The sequence below is a fragment of the Arvicola amphibius genome, chromosome 10, assembly GCF_903992535.2.
Source record: "Arvicola amphibius chromosome 10, mArvAmp1.2, whole genome shotgun sequence".
Lineage (NCBI taxonomy): Eukaryota > Metazoa > Chordata > Mammalia > Rodentia > Cricetidae > Arvicola > Arvicola amphibius.
This window is the reverse complement of record NC_052056.1, coordinates 73,812,971-73,831,878: the sequence shown is the minus strand read 5'-3', so window position 1 is coordinate 73,831,878 and position 18,908 is coordinate 73,812,971.

Below are 18,908 nucleotides of genomic sequence, written 5' to 3'. Positions count from 1 at the left end.
CATCTCTACAGATACATATATGCACACAAAGAAACAAGAAAAGATAATTCCTCATAATTAAAACAAAGATCTCATGGGAAATGCTGGTGAATGGCAAATATATTTCCAGTCATCTTTTCCTTAGCCACTTCCCATATAGCAGTTAGGAACCTAAATGCTTGTCTTCTTAGGTTGCCTTGCTGATTGCTCCTAGCAAATGTTATATGACATATTTCTGAAGTAGGACATAAGTAGAGTTAGTAAAAAGTTTTTGGAAATTTTTCTTCTCAAAAACAAAACAAAACAAAAAAGTTAAGCCACCATTGCATCTTTTCCTTCTGCCAGCTTTAGACACAGACTTGATACCATGGATCGAGACTTAACAAACAAGGAAACAAACATTTCAGAAGGCATGCTAGCCTGATTGAGCCTTGCTCCAGTACAAAGAATGTCTTACTATGAGGCTTTAAAAAACAATATTGGCTACGTTCTCTCACAGCCTGATGACATGTTCAATATAATCGACAATACAATGATAAACTGAAATTCAGAACAACCTATTAGTTGTTGGCTCATCCAAAAGTATCTAAGTCTGAAGTCTAGAGTGGTTCCACGCACCGTGTGCTCAGGTTCCCCAAGCAAGCCTTGGCTTATAAATACCTTTCGTCAGTCACTTTTCTGCTGCTGTGAGGAAATGCCTTGCCAAAAGCAATGTAAGGAAGAAAGAACTGCCTTAGTGCATCAGGGAGATAAGGGTCTAAAATGGCTGGACCAGTGTGACAGCAGGCAGCAGGAGCAGGAAGTGGAGAGAACACATCTACAGCCACAAGTAACAAAAACAAAGGCAGCAAACTGGAAAGAGGATATGAGTGGGAACTCTCACAGCTGACCCCAAGTGGCTCACATCCTCCAGCGAGGCTGAACCACCTCCCAAAACAACACCGCTGACTGGGAATCAAACATTCAAATACCTGAGCCTACCAGACCTGGGGTCTCATTTAAACACCACATATCCCTAGCTCACCAACAGCATGCAGGCTGGCTTGCAAGCACTGATTAGACAGGCACAGGGGTGAGGTCATTCTGATTTTCGGTAAGAGTGTCAAGAAAATTTCACTCAAATCAGTGGGATGAGAGGTCTGAGCTGGATGAAACATGGTTTAGAAAGAGGAAGGAAATGGGACTTTTCTACACTTTCTGTAATAGAGTTAATAGATAAAAACTGTATTCTCTCTGTGGAGTAACTATTAACAAGATGGATTTGAAGCTTCTGTACAGCGAAGGAAACAGACAACTTGGTTACAAGGAAGTAAGAGAGAATCTTTGACATCTATACATCTGACAGAGGATTGATATCCAGAATGTATCTTCCCTGGTTACTAGGGAAATGCAAATTGAAACCATTTCAAGATATCATCTCACCCCAATCAGGTTGACCAAGATCAAGAAAACAACTGTTAGGACTGGTAAGATGACTCAGAGATTATGAGCACTGACTGTTCTTCCAGAGGAGCTGGGCTCAAGTCCCAGCAAGCACATAGTAGCTCACAACTGCCTGTAATTCCAGTTCCAGGGGACCCAACATCCATGGTAAAACAATGCACATAAAATAAAAATAAATAAATTTACAAAAAAGAAAACAATTGACAACAAAAGCTAGCAAGGATGTAGAGAAAGGGAGACCATGATAGAGCCTCTCTGGAAATCACTATGGAGAGTTCTCAGAAAGCTAAAAACTGATCTACAATATGACCTAGCATTACCACCCTTGGCATACATATGTCTAAAGGACTCAGCATCCTGCTCCACAGATACCCGAGTAGCAATGGATGTTGCTGTTCTATTAACAGTAGTTAGGGACTAGAAACAACATAAATATCCTTCAGCTGACAACAAATAGAGAAAATGTGCTATATATGCACCATGGGGTACTATTCGGCTGTAAAGAAAAATGAAATCATGAAATTTTCAGGTTAATAGATGAAATTATGAAATAATCTACTGAGGCCACCCAGACCCAGAAAGACAAACAGTTCATGTTCCCTCTCATATGCAGCTCCTTCCTAGCTCCAAATCTTCAGATTGGGGCGTACAACCTGAAGCAAACACTGAAATCAGGAAAGTAAAAAGGACCATGGAGGAGAGGGGATGCTCTAAAGGGGGAAGAACAGGATATGGGTGATATGAAGGGGGAATTAGGGAAAATGTTTTTTCCCATTGGGGGCAGAGAACACTACAGAGAAAAGAGAAATGAGAAACAATAAGGATGTTTCAAAAAGACATAAGGAATTATTATTTTATATTTACCTAAAATAGCATATACTACATACGTGTGTGTGTGTGTGTGTGTGTAAGTGTAAGTGTAATAAATTACACCGCTTGGGATGATGATAATACCCCCCAAAGCCTCAGCAACAGGCATGAGAATTCTCCTTTTGCATTGTTGGGCAGGGAAGTCTAAAGAGTCCCCCAAACCATATGCCTACTGCTATTGCCCTAAGTGGATTCTAGAAATTGAAGGTAAATTCCTATTGCTAAAGAGATCACACTCTTTGGACATAGGATTCAGAGGATTTGAATTAGGACTGTGTTGTGGAATATTTGCTTACAGTGTGAAGATATGTCTTTGCCAAGGTGGCTTCTGATTGGTTTAATAAAGAGCTAAAGAGCTGATGTCCATTAGCTAGGCAAGAGAGGGTTAGGTGGGCACTTCTGGAGACAGAGAGGACTCTGAAAGAAGAAAAGTGGAGTCCCAGCACAGACATTGCAAGGGAGACAGGTGGTGTAGATGGAAGAGAATTAATTCCGCGTGGCAGAACATAGATGAAAATGGATGGGTTAATTTAAGTTGTAAGAACTAGTTGAAACAAGTCTAAGATAAGGCCAAATTTTCATAATTAATAAAAAAGTTTCCATCATTTTTTGTGCTACAGGACTGACCCGAAAAGCTTCTCCCTAAGAACTATGCTGCTAAGGGACGGAAGCAATCACAATCATATCCAGCTGTGACACCTGTGAATGAACCACCAGGACAATGGCCAGCATGACTAGCCCATCCTTAAAGGTGAGATAGTGGTACTTACAATCTTGTTGGTAACCAACAGTTGTCTAATTATCTCAAGACCCACTGAACAGAAGGGGAAATCATGCTGATATTGTGAACCTTCCCAACTGCCCAAGTGAGACTGTGGGGCCCAGTATACTTGAGTAACCAATTGTAAATCCTTATTTTTTTTGCCCCACAGATCAAAGGAACTTCTATTATGAAGCAGGACGATTATGTACAGAAAGTCACAACTCCTCAAAACGCAGAGGAAAACCAACAACAGGGAGCCCAGCATGAATCATGAATCCATACACTTGCAGCTGCCCCTGAGACTCAAGGAGCAACATGGAAAGAGGATAAAAAGATTTTAAGAGGGCCAGGGACAAGGAAGCCTGTTGTGAGGTTGTGCCTTCTAGCTATGATAGTGAAGCTACACCCACAAAATCTCAACAACATGGCTGTCTAGACAAGACCTGAACAATTCCAACAGTAGTCGGCATCCCAACACAGGTGGGGAAATCTCATGCAGCCCCACCCCAGATGAAAAGACAAGCAATTGACAACTGCTAAGGCGGTGAATAATCCAATCCTCCCTAAGGATGAGTATTCTGATTGGTTATCCAATAGCAAGTGGTCAGCCCAAGAAACATAATACAGGTAATCCTGAATGGACTCAGCAGGTTGAACTTTTATTCCTTTATATTTATGTGTAGCAATAATGGTTAAAGAAGAGGAGGATATGAATTTATAAAATGTGAAGAACAACTGAGGCTGGTTATAAGTTCACATGATAGAATATAAAATACAAACAGACAACAGACTTTCTGTAGGAACAGAAGACATCAAATGGAAAATTCTCTGCAAATGTGACACAATCAAAAACAGAGCTTAATTACTGTAGTTATGAATAAAATGTCTTTGAAGTAAAATAAAACGAATAAGGCACCAGTTATATTATTATATCCGTAAATGTTTGATGTACACCTTTAGATTAAATTGGCATCTAAAAGATATAAGATCTGAAAGAGACCAATTAAATTAAGTTCACTCATCACTCCAACTGTGCTTATTTTCTTTTCTCCCCTTTTATTCGAAAATATATATTTTTATGCAATATATCCTGATTATAGTTTCCCCTTCCTCTAATCTTCCCAGTTCCTTCACTTGCCCCTCCCCTCCAGGTCCATTTCCTTTCTATCCTCATTAGGAAAAAAAATCCATGCCTCTAAGAAATACTATCCACATCATTGGGGTGAGTGAGGAGTGAGTGCCTGAACTGGGCAGCTGCCCGGAGAGGAGCCACCGACATTCCCCAACTTCCCCCCCCCACCAGCACACTTCCTGCTCTTCCTGCACGGGTTATTCTCCCCAGATACTGCCTCTCTCTTCCTGTCCCTTCCCAGCTTGCACCCAGAACCCCCTACCCCGCCTCATCCTCCGTCTTTGGGGCCACAAAATCCCACAGCTCAGCCTGTTTGGGCGCTGGGGATCCTGGAATTGAGTGCATCCAGGCCGGTGGAGGTCCCCTCCTTCATTAGCCTGCCTCAGCAAGGCTAGGCCCTTTGTTAGCTAGCTGCTTGGCCTGCAAGGAGACCTGACAGTCTGCCAGAGGATCCATCATTCATTGGGGTGAGTTAATTGAATTCATTGGGGGTATTGAACTTCTAAAAGAAGACCCAAAGGGGATTATTCAGAGGAAGAAATGGGCAGGCGCCAATGCAAGAATTCCTCCAACAATTTGAAAAACAACATGAAAGCACCAGAACCCAACGAAGATATAACAGGAGGACTTGAACACACTAATCAAGAAGAAGTAGAAAAAATTGACTTTATGAAAGTAATAGAGTCCCTTAAACAGGAGGTGAAAAACTCCCTTAAGGAAATGGACGAGAAGAATAACAAAAAGTTTGAAGAGTTGAGTAAATCCGTAAATGATATCCTAGGAAACCATGAAAAAACAATCAAACAGATAATGGAAACAGTGCAAGACTTGAAAACTGAAATGGAGGCAAGGAAGAAAACACAACCCGAGGGCCAGCTGGATATGGAAAATCTATGTAAACGAACAGAGACTACAGAAACAAGCATAACCAACAGAATACAAGAGATAGAAGAAAGAATCTCAGATTCTGAAGATACCATAGAGAAAATAAACGCACTGATCAAAGAAAACAGCAAATCCAACAAATTCTCATCACAAAACATTCAGGAAATCTGGGACACAATAAAAAGACCAACCTAAGAATATAGGCATAGAAGAAGGAGAAGAAATACAGCTCAATGGTCCAGAAAATATATTTAATAAAATTATAGAAGAAAACTTCCCAAACCTAAAGAAAGATATTCCTATTAAGGTTCAAGAAGCTTACAGAACATAAAATAGACTAGATCAAAAAAAAAACATCCCATCGCCATATTATAATCAAAACACAAAACATACAGAATAAAGAAAGAATATTAAGAGCTGCAAAGGAAAAAGGTCAAGTAACATATAAAGGTAAACCTATCAGACTAACACCTGACTTCTCTATGGAAACCATGAAAGCCAGAAGGTCCTGGATAGATGTTTTGCAGAAAATAAGAGAACATGGATGCAAGCCCAGATTACTATACCCAGCCAAGCTTTCATTCACTATAAATGGAGAAAACAAAATATTCCAGGATAAAAACAAATTTAAACAATACATAGCCACAAATCCAGCCTTACAGAAAGTAATAGAAGGAAATTCACAAACAAAGGAGTCCAGCATTGCCCAAAATAACTCAGACATCTAGAGACCCTTCACCAGCACATCGCAAAGAAAGGAAACACACAATCTCTACTACCAAATAAAAAATGACAACCGAATTAACACCCACTGGTCATTAATATCGCTTAATATCAATGGACTCAATTCACCTATAAAAAGGCACAGGCTAAGAGATTGGATACAAAAACAGGATCCAACATTCTGCTGTTTACAAGAAACACACCTCAACCACAAAGACAGACATCTACTCAGAGTAAAGGGTTGGGAAAAGGTTTATCAAGCAAATGGACCTAAGAAACAAGCCAGTGTGGCCATACTAATTTCTAACAAAGTTGACTTCAAACTAAAATCAATCAGAAGAGATGGAAATGGACACTTTATACTCATTACAAGAAAAATCTATCAGAATGAAGTCTCAATCCTGAATATCTATGCCCTAATACAAAGCACCCACTTATATAAAAGAAACATTACTAGAACTCAAGGCAGCCATCAAACGAAACACACTGATAGTGGGAGACTTCAACACTCCTCTTTCACCAATGGACAGGTCAATTCGACAGAAAACCTAACAGAGAATTAAGAGACTTAATAGAGGTAATGAACCAAATGGACTTAACAGACATCTATAGAACATTCCACCCAAATAGGAAAGAATATACCTTCTTCTCTGCGGCTCATGGAACCTTTTCGAAAATTGACCACATACTTCAGTAAAAAAGCAAACTTCCACAGTGACAAAAACATATTAAGTAACCACCTGTGTCTTATCGGATCACCATGGATTAAAATTAGAATTCAACAACAATGCTACCCCCAGAAAGCCTACAAACTCATGGAAACTGAACAGTCAACTACTGAACCTCACCTGGGTCAAGGAAGAAATAAAGAAAGAAATTAAAGTCTTTCTTGAATTTAACGAAAATAAAGACACAACATACTCAAACTTATGGGACACTATGAAAGCAGTGCTAAGAGGAAAATTCATAGCACTAAGTGCCCACTTAAAAAAAAACGGAGAAAGCACACATTGGAGACTTAACAGCACACCTGAAAACTTTAGAAAAGAAAGAAGCAGACTCACCTAGGAGGAGTAGAAGACTGGAAATAATCAAACTGAGGGCAGAAATCAACAAAATAGAAACATAGAAAACAATCCAAAGAATCAATGAAACAAAAAGCTGGTTCTTGGAGAAAATCAACAAGATTGACAAACCGGCTAGCCAAACTAATCAAACGGCAGAGAGAGAACATACAAATTAATAAGATCAGAAATGAAAAAGGGGACATAACCACAGACACAGAGGAAATTCAGAGAATCATTAGATCTTACTACAAAAGCCTGTATGCCACAAAATTGGAAAATGTAAAAGAAATGGACACTTTTTTAGACAAGTACCATATACCAAAGTTAAACCAGGACCAGGTAAATGCTCTAAATAGTCCTGTTAATCGCGAAGAATTAGAAACTGTTATCAGAAACCTCCCTACCAAAAAGAGCCCAGGACCTGATGGGTTCAATGCAGAATTCTACCAGAACTTCCAAGAAGACCTAATACCTATACTCCTTAAGGTATTTCATAATATAGAAACAGAACAGTCATTGCCAAATTCCTTTATGAAGCTACAATTACCCTGATACCTAAACCACACAAAGACTCAACCAAGAAAGAGAACTACAGGCCAATCTCACTTATGAACATCGATGCAAAAATTCTCAATAAAATACTGGCAAACAGAATCCAAGAACACATTAGAAAAATTATCCACTATGATCAAGTAGGCTTCATCCCAGAGATGCAGGGCTGGTTCAACATATGAAAATCTATCAATGTAATCCATCGTATAAATAAACTGAAGGATAAAAACCATATGATCATCTCATTAGATGCAGAAAAAGCATTTGACAAAATTCAGCACCCCTTTATGATAAAGGTCTTGGAGAGATTAGAGATACAGGGGTCATTCCTAAATATAATAACGGCTATTTACAGCAAGCCAACAGCTAACATCAAATTAAATGGAGAGAAACTCAAGGCCATCCCACTAAATTCAGGAACGCGAAAAGGCTGTCCACTCTCTCCTTATCTCTTCAATATAGTACTTGAAGTTCTAGCAATAGCAATAAGACAAAACAAGGGGATCAAGGGGATTCGAATGGGAAAGGAAGAAGTTAAACTTTCATTATTTGCTGATGATATGATAGTGTACATAAGCGACCCGAAAAACTCCACCAAAGAACTCCTACAGCTGATAAACTCCTTTAGTAGCGTGGCAGGATACAAGATCAACTCCAAAAAATCAGTCGCCCTCCTATATACAAAGGATAAGGAAGCAGAGAAAGAAATCAGAGAAGCGTCACCATTCACGATAGCCACAAATAGCATAAAATATCTTAGGGTAACTCTAACCAAGGAAGCGAAAGACCTATTTGACAAGAACTTTAAGTCTTTGAAGAAAGAAATTGAAGAGGACACCAGAAAATGGAAGGATCTCCCTTGCTCTTGGATTGGGAGGATCAACATAGTAAAAATGGCAATACTACCAAAGGCAATCTATAGATTTAATGCAGTCCCCTTAAAGATCCCATCAAAATTATTCACAGATCTTGAGAGGACAATAATCACCTTTATATGGAAGAACAAGAAACCCAGGATAGCCAAAACAATCTTATACAATAAAGGAACTTCTGGAGTCATTACCATCCCTGACTTCAAACTCGATTACAGAGCTACAGTATTGAAAACAGCTTGGTATTGGCATAAAAATAGAGAAATCGACCAATGGAATCGAATAAAAGACCCAGATCTTAACCCACAAATCTATGAACACCTGATTTTTGATAAAGGAGCTAAAAGCACACAATGGAAGAAAGAAAGCATCTTCAACAAATGGTGCTGGCATAACTGGATGTCAACCTGTAGAAGAATGAAAGTAGATCCGTGTCTATCACCATGCACAAAACTCAAGTCCAAATGGATTAAAGACCTCAATATCAATCTGAACACACTGAACCTGTTAGAGGAGAAAGTGGGAAGTACTCTACAATATTTGGGCACAGGAGACCGCTTCCTACGTATAACCCCAGCAGCACAGACATTAAGGGCAACATTGAATAAATGGGACATCCTGAAGCTGAGCAGCTTCTGTAAAGCAAAGGACACTGTCACTAAGACAAAAAGGCAGCCTACTGACTGGGAAAAGATCTTCACCAACCCCGCAACAGACAAAGGCCTGATCTCCAAAATATATAAGGAACTCAAGAGACTAGACTTTAAAACGCTAATTAACCCAATTAAAAAATGGGGCACCGAACTGAACAGAGAATTCTCAACAGAAGAAGTCTGAATGGCCAAAAGACACTTAAGGGCATGCTCAACCTCCTTAGCAATCAGGGAAATGCAAATCAAAACAACGCTGAGATACCATCTTCCACCTGTCAGATTGGCTAAAATCAAAAGCACCAATGATAGCCTTTGCTGGAGAGGTTGTGGAGTAAGGGGTACACTCATCCATTGCTGGTGGGAATGCAAACTTGTGCAACCACTTTGGAAAGCAGTGTGGAGGTTTCTCAGGAAATTTGGGATCAACCTACCCCAGGACCCAGCAATCCCACTATTGGGAATTTACCCAAGAGATGCCCAATCATATTACAAAAACATTTGTTCAACTATGTTTATAGCAGCATTATTTGTAATAGCCAGAACGTGGAAACAACTTAGATGCCCTTCAGTGGAAGAATGGATGAAGAAAGTGTGGAATATATACATATTAGAGTACTACTCGCGGTAAAAAACAAATGACATCTTGAATTTTGCATGCAAATGGATGGAAATAGAAAACACCATCCTGAGCGAGGTAACCCAGGCCCAAAAAGAGGAACATGGGATGTACTCACTCATAATTGGTTTCTAGCCATAAATAAAGGACATCGAGCCTATAATTTGTAAAAAATCCTAGAGACGCTATATAAGAAGGTGAACCCAAAGAAAAACATATAGTTATCCTCCTGGTTATTGGAAGTAGACAAGATTGCCAGACAAAAAATGGGAACATGGGGGTGGGGTGGGATGGGGGGATGGGGAGAGAAAAGGGTGAAGTGGAGGATGGGAAGAGCTTGGGGGAATAGGATGGTTGGGGTATAGGAAGGGTGGATATGGGAATAAGGAACTATATATCTTAGTTAAGGGAGCCATTCTAGGGTTGGCAGAGACTTGACTCTAGAGGGGTTCCCAGGTGTCCAGAAAGACGACCCCAGCTAGTTCCTAGGGCAGCTGAGGAGAGGGTGCCAGAAATGTCCAGATCCTATTGTCATACTCATGAATATCTTGCATATCACCATAGAACCTTCACCTGGCATTGGATGGAGAAAATGACAGAGCCCCACATAGGAGCACCAGACTGAGCTTTCAAGGTCCTGATGAGGAGCAAAAGGAGGGAGATCATGAGCAAGGAAGCCAGGACCGCGAGGAGTGCTTTTACCCATTGAGACGGTGGAACAGATCTAACGGGAGACCACCAAGTCCAGTCGGAATGGGACTGATGGAACAGGGGACCAAACCGGACTCTCTGAATGTGGCTGACGGTGGAGGAGGACTGAGAAACCAAGGACAATGGCAATGAACATGAACCCTACAGCATGGACGGGCTCACTGTGAGCCTTGTCAGTTTGGTTGCTCACCTTCCTGGACTTAGGGGGAGCTGGGAGGACCTTGGACTTAACATAGTGAAGGGAACCCTGATGGCTCTTTGTCTTTGGAGAGGGGTGGAGTGGGGGTATGGGTGGAAGGGAGGGGAGGGAAGGGGGAGGAGATGGAAATCTTGAATAAAAAAATGAGAAAAAAAAATACCACTGGGGTTGTCTACTACTTGCCGTGGAGCTTGCCCTTAAGTGTGAAGCAGCCATTTATAAAAATTTGGAACTGTCTACTTAAAGATTGAAATATTCTTACATGAAGTATAAAGTTTTTATTTATCTTGATTTAGCAAAATATCTATTGACTGGCTCCTTATGCCTGTGTGGTTAGGTATGAGCTACATGGTTAAATACAATACTTGTCTTCCTTAAAAAAAAAAAAGAAATACTATCCAAATGTGATAAAATAAAATAAAGTAAGATGAAGCAAAAGCTATCATGTGAAAGTTAGACACAGTAACCCAATAGAAGGAAAGGACTTTCAAGAGCAGGCACAAGAGTCAGAGAATCATCTGAGAGATAGTGGCACACACTTTTAATCCCAGCACTCAGGAGGCATAAGCAAGCAGACCTCTGTAAGTTCAAGACCAGCCTGGTCTACCAACCAGGACAGAGCTACACAGAGAAACCTTGGTCTCCAAATCAAACATAGAGGAGGAAGGGAGGGAGGAGGAGGAGTAGGAGAGGAAGAGGAGCGAGCGGAGGAGTAGGAGAGGTGAGGAGAGGAAGAAGAAGAAGAAAAGAAGAAGAAGAAGAAGAAGAAGAAGAAGAAGAAGAAGAAGAAGAAGAAGAAGAAGAAGAAGAAGAAGAAGAAGAAGAAGAAGGTCAGAGATTTTTCTTTCTCTTTCCCAGTCAGGTGTCCCATAACAATCCTAAGCTAGTAGCTGAGATATAGATAGATAGATAGATAGATAGATAGATAGATAGATAGATAGATATAGATATAGATATAGATATATATTCAGAGGACCTAGTCCAGACATGTAGGCCCTGAGATTTCTATTTCAGTCTCTGTAAGCTCATATGTACCTAACTTAGGTGATTCATTCATAGGACCTTGTTCTCCTGATGTTCTCCATCCCCTCTGGCTCTTACACTCTTTCTGCATCCTCTACTGAGGGATTCCCTGAACTGTGAGGGGAGGAATTTGATGGAGACCTCTTTTTGTAGACTCTCTTTCCAGATACACGGTTGAACTGGACCTCCTTCTGTAGACCAGACTGTGGTCCTTGGTTACCCAAGCTGTGTCAGGTATGGCTCTTTCTCATGGAGTGAACCTTAAGTCAAGTCAGACACTGATTGGCTACTCCCACAGGTTCTGTGGCACCATTGCCCTGGCATATTTTGCAGGCAGGACAGATTGTAGGCCAAAGGTTTTATTTCTAGATTGGCTTCTTGATGGGGAAGCTGACCAATCCCTTGTCTGAAGGGTGTGACCCCTCCGGGGCACAAAATACCTTTAAAAGTTCAGTGTTTTGTTTGTTTTGCCCTCTTGGTTCCCTGCTCTTTGCTGGAACTCTGGCTCTGTAAGTTTCTCCCATTTTCTCCTTTTATTAAAGCTGAGTATTTTATATAAGGCTGTTTGGGTTATTTCCAATTGCCGACCGACCACGCCCCTTCAGCTTCTCATTTGTTAGCCTGCTGTTTACTTTCCTGCACCAAAGACACTAGAATGCAGGGGTGAAGGCTCCAGGTAGGCACTGACACCATTTTTAATGACTTGTGTGGATTTTGTTCTTGGCAATAGGGCCATGCTGTCAATTTGAAGAAAGTAACTCTTTGTCTTAGCAACAATCTGGGTTTGTTTGGGAATTTCCATGTAACTCCATTGGCCAAAAGCTCAACTGAATGCAAACCCGTCCAATCTAGAGAATCACTAGATGAAAACATGTCCTCATGATTTCTCTAGATTTCCTCTGCATCTGTTATTATGTGTAGGGGCCATACATCATACATATTATCTCTACATTGAATGGTGGCCAGACTTCCAGGCCATAATTTGTACCTGCCTCACAGAAGATGGTCACCTAGCTTTTACAGACACACTGTCGCCATCCCTAACAAAGGGGTCAGGATATGCTAATGTTGTTCTGCTTCTTCTTTGTAATTTGGAGAACACTTGCCTGGGAGTTGAGATATTAATTCAGCCTACGTGACAGAGCTGGCATGCAGAGCAGGAAGACAGGAAAACATGACAAATGGCATAGAAAGGCGTAGGCATAACCAGAGTCATTCTCTCGGTTATCTAGAAAACAGAATGTTAATGAATTTCCCCTCTATTTACGTTTTGGTATAAAAGCTGTTTGGAGAATAAACGCGGGTGAATTTTCAGGATGTGAACCCAGGATTGCATGAAGGATCACTGAAAAACTCCCCCCCGATAAAGCCCTGTGAGTTGTATCTTTCTTCCCACACCTCTCCTCTGGTTCAGAGAAATAATTTATGGTCCGGGCTGTTATGTCCACCTTTTTGTTTTTGATGTTGTTAATTTGGATAATTTCTCTCTGCCTTTTGGATAGTTTAGATAAGGGTTTGTCTACTTTGTTGATTTTCTCAAAAAACCAGCTCTTTGTTTCATTGATTATTCTGTTTCTATTTATTGATTCCATCCTGATTTTGATTGTTTCTTGTAATGTATTCCTCTTGGGTGTGATTGCATCGTTTTGTTCTAAAGTTCTTGCGTGCGATGTTAAGTTATTAGTATGAGGTCTCTCCAACTTTTCTATGTAGGCACTTAGTGCTATGGAATTTCCTCTTAGACGCCTCATCGTGCCCTACAAGCTTGTGTATGCTGTGTACTAATTTTCATGGAATTCTAGAAAGTCTTTAATTTTTTTCTTTATTTCTGTCTTGAACAATATTTCGTCCAGAGGAGAGTGTTTCTGTTTTCATGAGTTTGTAAACTTTCTGTTGTTTCTGCTGATGTTGATATCCAGTTTTAATCTATGATGGTCTGATAAGATACAGGGAATTATTGCAATTTTCTTGTATTTGTTGAGACTGGTTTTATGACAAAGTATGCTATCAATTTTGGAGAAAGTTCTGTGAGGTGCTGAGAAGGTATATTCCTTTTTATTTAGGTGAAATGTTCTGTAAATATCTGTTAGTTACATTTGGTTTGTAATGTCTGTAATGTTTGTAATGTCTTTTTAGTTTTTGTCTCAATGATCTGTCCATTGGTGATAGTTGGGTATTCAAATCTCCCACTATCAGTGTTTGAGGGTCAATATATGATTTAAGCTGTAGTGGTATTTCTTTTACAAAAGTGGGTACCTTTGTGTTTGAGGTATAAATGATAAAAATTGAAAATTTCTCTTTGTGGATTTTTCCCTTGGTGAGTATATAGTGTCCTTCCCTATCTCTTTTGATTGGTTTTTGTTTGAAATCTATTTTGTTAAATAGTAAAATTGCTACACCAGTTTTCTTCTTGAGTCCATTTCCTTAGAATGTATTTTCAAACCCTTTATCCTGAAGTAATGACTAACCCTGATATTGACGTGTGTTTCTTAAATGCAGAAGAAAGATAAATCACTGTGGGACTCTTGTACACTGTAAAGATTTGTCATGGATATTGGTTTAATAAAATATTGATTAGCTAGGCAGGAAGTATAGGTGGAGCAAACAGACTAGGAGAATTCTGAGAAGAGGAAAGGCAGAGAGTCTGTCACCAGTCAGACACAGAAGCAAGATGAGAATGTCTTACCAAGAAAAGGTACCAAGCCATGTGGCTAAACATAAAGAAAAATTTAAGTCATAAGAGCTAATTAGTAATAAACCTGAGCAATAATTCCTAACAGTTTATAATTAATATAAGCCCCTTTGTGTTTATTTAGAGCTGAATAGCTTCAGGACTTGGAGGGACAGAAGCTTCTGTCTACAATAGATCCTGTTTTCTTATCAGTTCTGTTAGTCTGTATCTTTTTATTGGTGAACTGAGACCATTGATGTTGAGTGAGATCAATGACCAATGATTGTTGGTTCCTATTTTCTTGTTTTTGTTGTTGTTGTTGGTGGTGGTGGTGGCAGTAGGGTGTGTGTATTGTATTATGTTGTGTTTTTCTTCTTTTGGTTTTGCTGCTATGATATCATTTTTTATTTTCTGAGATTTCATCGGCATAGCTAACCTCCATAGGTTGGTGTTTTCCTCCTAGCACCTTCTGTAGATCTGGATTTGCAGACAGATATTACTTAAATTGACTTTATTATGGAATATCTTCTTTTCTACAACTATCGTAATTAAAAGTTTTTGAGGGTCAAAAGTCTTAGTTAGGGTTTCTATTGCTGCAATGAAACACCATGACTAAAAAGCACATTGGGGTTAAAAGGGTTTATTTGGCTTACATTTCCATAGTGTTGTTCATTATTGAAAGGAGCCAGTATAGAAATTCAAACAAGGCAGAATCCTGGAGGCAGGAGCTAATGAAGAATCCATGGAGTGGTACTGCTTACTTACCTGCTTCACATGATTTTCTCAGCCTGCTATGCAGTATGTATACTTCTACTCTTGTTTAAGATATTATGTTTATGCAGGTCATTTAAAAATGTAACATATAATTAAAATACAGTTTAATAGTCATCTATAATAGTCAAATTATAGCCATATTAGTTAGGGTTTTTTAGAGATATACAAAGATATATTTCAATTAAATTGGTAATCTTCAAACACGTCAAAGACCTACATAATATGGCATTTAAAATATTTGAAGAATTTAGACTTTTCTTGACAGTGAGACACATCTGCTCCTGGCAGGACCAATTAATTCAAAAAGGATGATGGAGTGAAGAAACTCATTATGGAATTTGCCTTCAATGTGACAAAGCTTGCCATTTGGGCAAGAAACTGCTCCTGCCTGGACTGCTTTATGATATACTGTATAAATTGGACATTCAGGATCCACAAAAAAGTTACTGCTAAACTTTGCCAAAACAAGAAGGAATGGTCCTTCATGTCCCACATCAAAGAAAAAACTGCCAGACATTCTGCATGACACAGAGGAAAGCAATTGGTAAACTTTGCCAATATAGGTAGGTCAGCCTTTCAAATTTCCTGCTTCATGGAAAAATCTGCCAGATAATATAAGCCAGTAGACTGAAGTTGGATTCCCCAATGTTACAGAAGAACTTTAGGTGACTGTCAAGGCAGTCAAATGTCTCTGTCATTTCTAGAGTTTTAAAAGTTGCTTGCAATGTACTTCATGTTTACTCAGATAACTCCTTCTGGAGTCTTTGATAGAGTTGAAAACTATATAGTTATAATTATAATTTTCCTTAGTTATGAAGATAAATTAGATATGAAACTTTAGACTCTCAAAAATAGGATAGATGATAGAGTATTTTCTTTAATTTTGCCAAATACAAATAGACTGGATATTTGTAACTCATTCTTACTTGATAACTGTTTTGTTATATATAATTTTACTATGTGAAAGTTAAAACCTTCCTTTTTGATTAGACAGAAAGGGGTAAATGCTATGGGATGATCTTTCTGTATGCTGTGAATAGGTGTTGCTCTCATTCATTAATAAATAAAGCTGATTTGACCTACACACAGGCAGAATAAGGCTGGTTGGGAAATCCAAATAGAGATACAAGGAGAAGGATGGTGGAGTAAAAAGACACCAGCAGTCACCCAAGGAGCAAGATGCCAGAGCACTGGTAAGCCATGGGTCATGTGATGGTATAAGATTAAGAGAAATATGGGTTATACAGGAACATAATATAATAAAAAATTTATATGCAACAAATTAAACAGTAATATTAATTAGAAAAGTGGAAATATAAGTAATCATATATAATTCCAGGGTCCATGTCCACATCAATAACTTAGGGTTCAATGCCAAAGACAAAATTTACCATAGCCAGGTTAAAAAAGTAAACATTCATGTATGTGAAGGGGCATATGAGAACATCACATATCTGCATTAAAGTAATAGAAACAGGACTGGCTGTTGTGGAATATTATTTTAACTAGGCAAAAAATGTATTCCATTTGTTCATGCTGCAGAGAATGACTATAATGGTGTAAAGGTGTGTTATTTTTGTTTATGCTGCATTTGTTTAATTATGAAAAGATGTGCTGTTTTATCTTGCCTGTCTAAGACACCTGATTGGTCTAATAAAGAACTGAATGGCCAATTTCTAGGCAGAGAAAGGATAAGTGGGGTTAGCAGAGAGAAATAATAAATAGAAGGAGAAACTTAGGCTAGAGAAGAGAAAGAAAAGAGAGGAGGAGAAGGGAAATGCCCTAGGCAAGAACCCAAGCAGACACTAGTCATTCAGACAAGGAGAAGCAGAGAAAGTAAGATATACAAAAGTAAGGAAGGTAATAAACCCTGAGGTAAAAGGTAGATAAAGAGAAATAGGTTAATTCTAGTTAAAAGAGATAGCCAAAAATGTGCCTAAACGAGGTCAAGCATTCAAACTGATAATAAGTCTTTGTGTTACGATTTGAGAACTGGTTGGTAACCCAAAAGAAAAAGCCTGGTCCACCAAGGAGATTGCTCAGTTCAGTGGGTAAAGTGTTTGCCACATTCAGATCTCCAAATATCCAGCGTAAAAGCTCAGTATCTTGGCCATGTGCCTATAACTTCAGGAAGATTGGACAATATCTTGGGTTCACTGGGCAAGCCATTCTAGACAAAAACTGAATTTTGGGTTCAGTGAGGGACATTCATTAATAAATAAGGTGAGATAGCTCCGCAGGTAAAGGCACTGTTCATAACTTGACAATATAAGCTTAGTACCTGGATCCCACAGGGTGGGAGGAGAGAACCAACTCCCGAATACACAGTCATATACACTGCACATGCACACACACATACATACAAATGCATACACATTAATGAAATTTTTGATTAAAAAATCTTAAGATGTTGAAGTGATTAAAAAAAGGTATCTTGGTATCAACCTCTACCCTCTACACATGCCCACATGAGTGAGTGAGTGAGTGCATCTTTATACATTACACATACACACACACCACACACACACACACGCACAACAACATCATCAAAGCACATGCCTAATAGAAACATGAAAACTGTTCCCTTGTTTACATATAAAAGGTGTTCTTTGTAGCCTTATTTTTATACTAACAAACTTGGCTGAAAGCAGAATGCACAAAATATTAAGTGTAACAATTATTACATAATGAGACAAACATGTAACTGACTGAACTCAATCATGTTATGCACACATAGCAACACTCCCACCTTCCACAAAGTTCCGTTATGAACGCTCTGCCCCAAGCCTGTGACTTTTGAGCCCTCCAGGGATCAACTTCCTTCTCATAAACATACACATGAAAATAATCCAGGAGCCTCAAGCCCCCAAGGTCCAGAACACAGCAAACGGGCAGAGCACAGACGGTCGCCCTTCAAATTTCCTGTTCTTCATGTTCATTCGGCCCAGGAGAAAGACTCCACGTGGAGACCTTTCAGATGCTATAGAGGACAAGGCAAGCTGTTGGAACTCTATGATGGCTTACAGGCTGCACCATGACAGACATCAGGAGCTCGTCTGGCTTCAGGGAGCAGAGTGGAATTGATGACTGGAAGCACTGTGGCAAATAAAAGACAAACTAGTCAGCTTGTCAAATGCTTCTCACATGTTATATGTTCTTACATAATTAAATACCATGTCCAGTAATGCCAGACATCAGCCATTCTCCTTTTTTTCTTCTGATTCATAATGCAAATATACTCAAACTTTGACCTCATTTAAACACAACTGCATTCTACTTAAGTTATGGCTACTTTAGATTACTGCTATCACCAGAGATCAAATCCTGTTGAAATTTCAATTATAACTATATAGTTTTTTTCTGCTGACATGACAGCAAGAAAAAGTATTTCTTGGAATAACTAATAACTTATAAGGTATATGTATATCTACTATCCATTCAAGTATAACTGATCCAGCAACAGAACTCAGATATGGCTGGTCAATTCAGTTATTGTCAATATTTTATGATTTCTAGTTCTATAAGAATGATTACTTTTACTAATATTACATTTATTTATTTGGAGTATGGTACACATGCCATGCACAAGTGTGAAAGTCAGGGGACAGCTTTCAGGAGTCAGTTCTCTCCTTCCATCATGCGGTCCAAGGTACCACACTGAAACTTTCACTTTTGGCAGCAAAACCCCTACTCATTGAACAATCTTTCTGGCCCCAAAACATAACTCTATACTTATTCCAATCTGTTATATGTTATATCAGTCAAAGTAGGAAAACTGGAATATACTAAAATATGCATATAAAATATGAAAATATATAATGAAATATACTGAGTATGTTATTTAACAGAGGAATAGGACCTTCATTGTTACTCTTGTACCAGGCTTCCCAAATCTTAAAGGAGACCATAATTAAAAAGTAGTTGGAGGGACCAGAGAAATAGCTCCATGGTTAAAATGCTTCCTGCCCAGCAGAC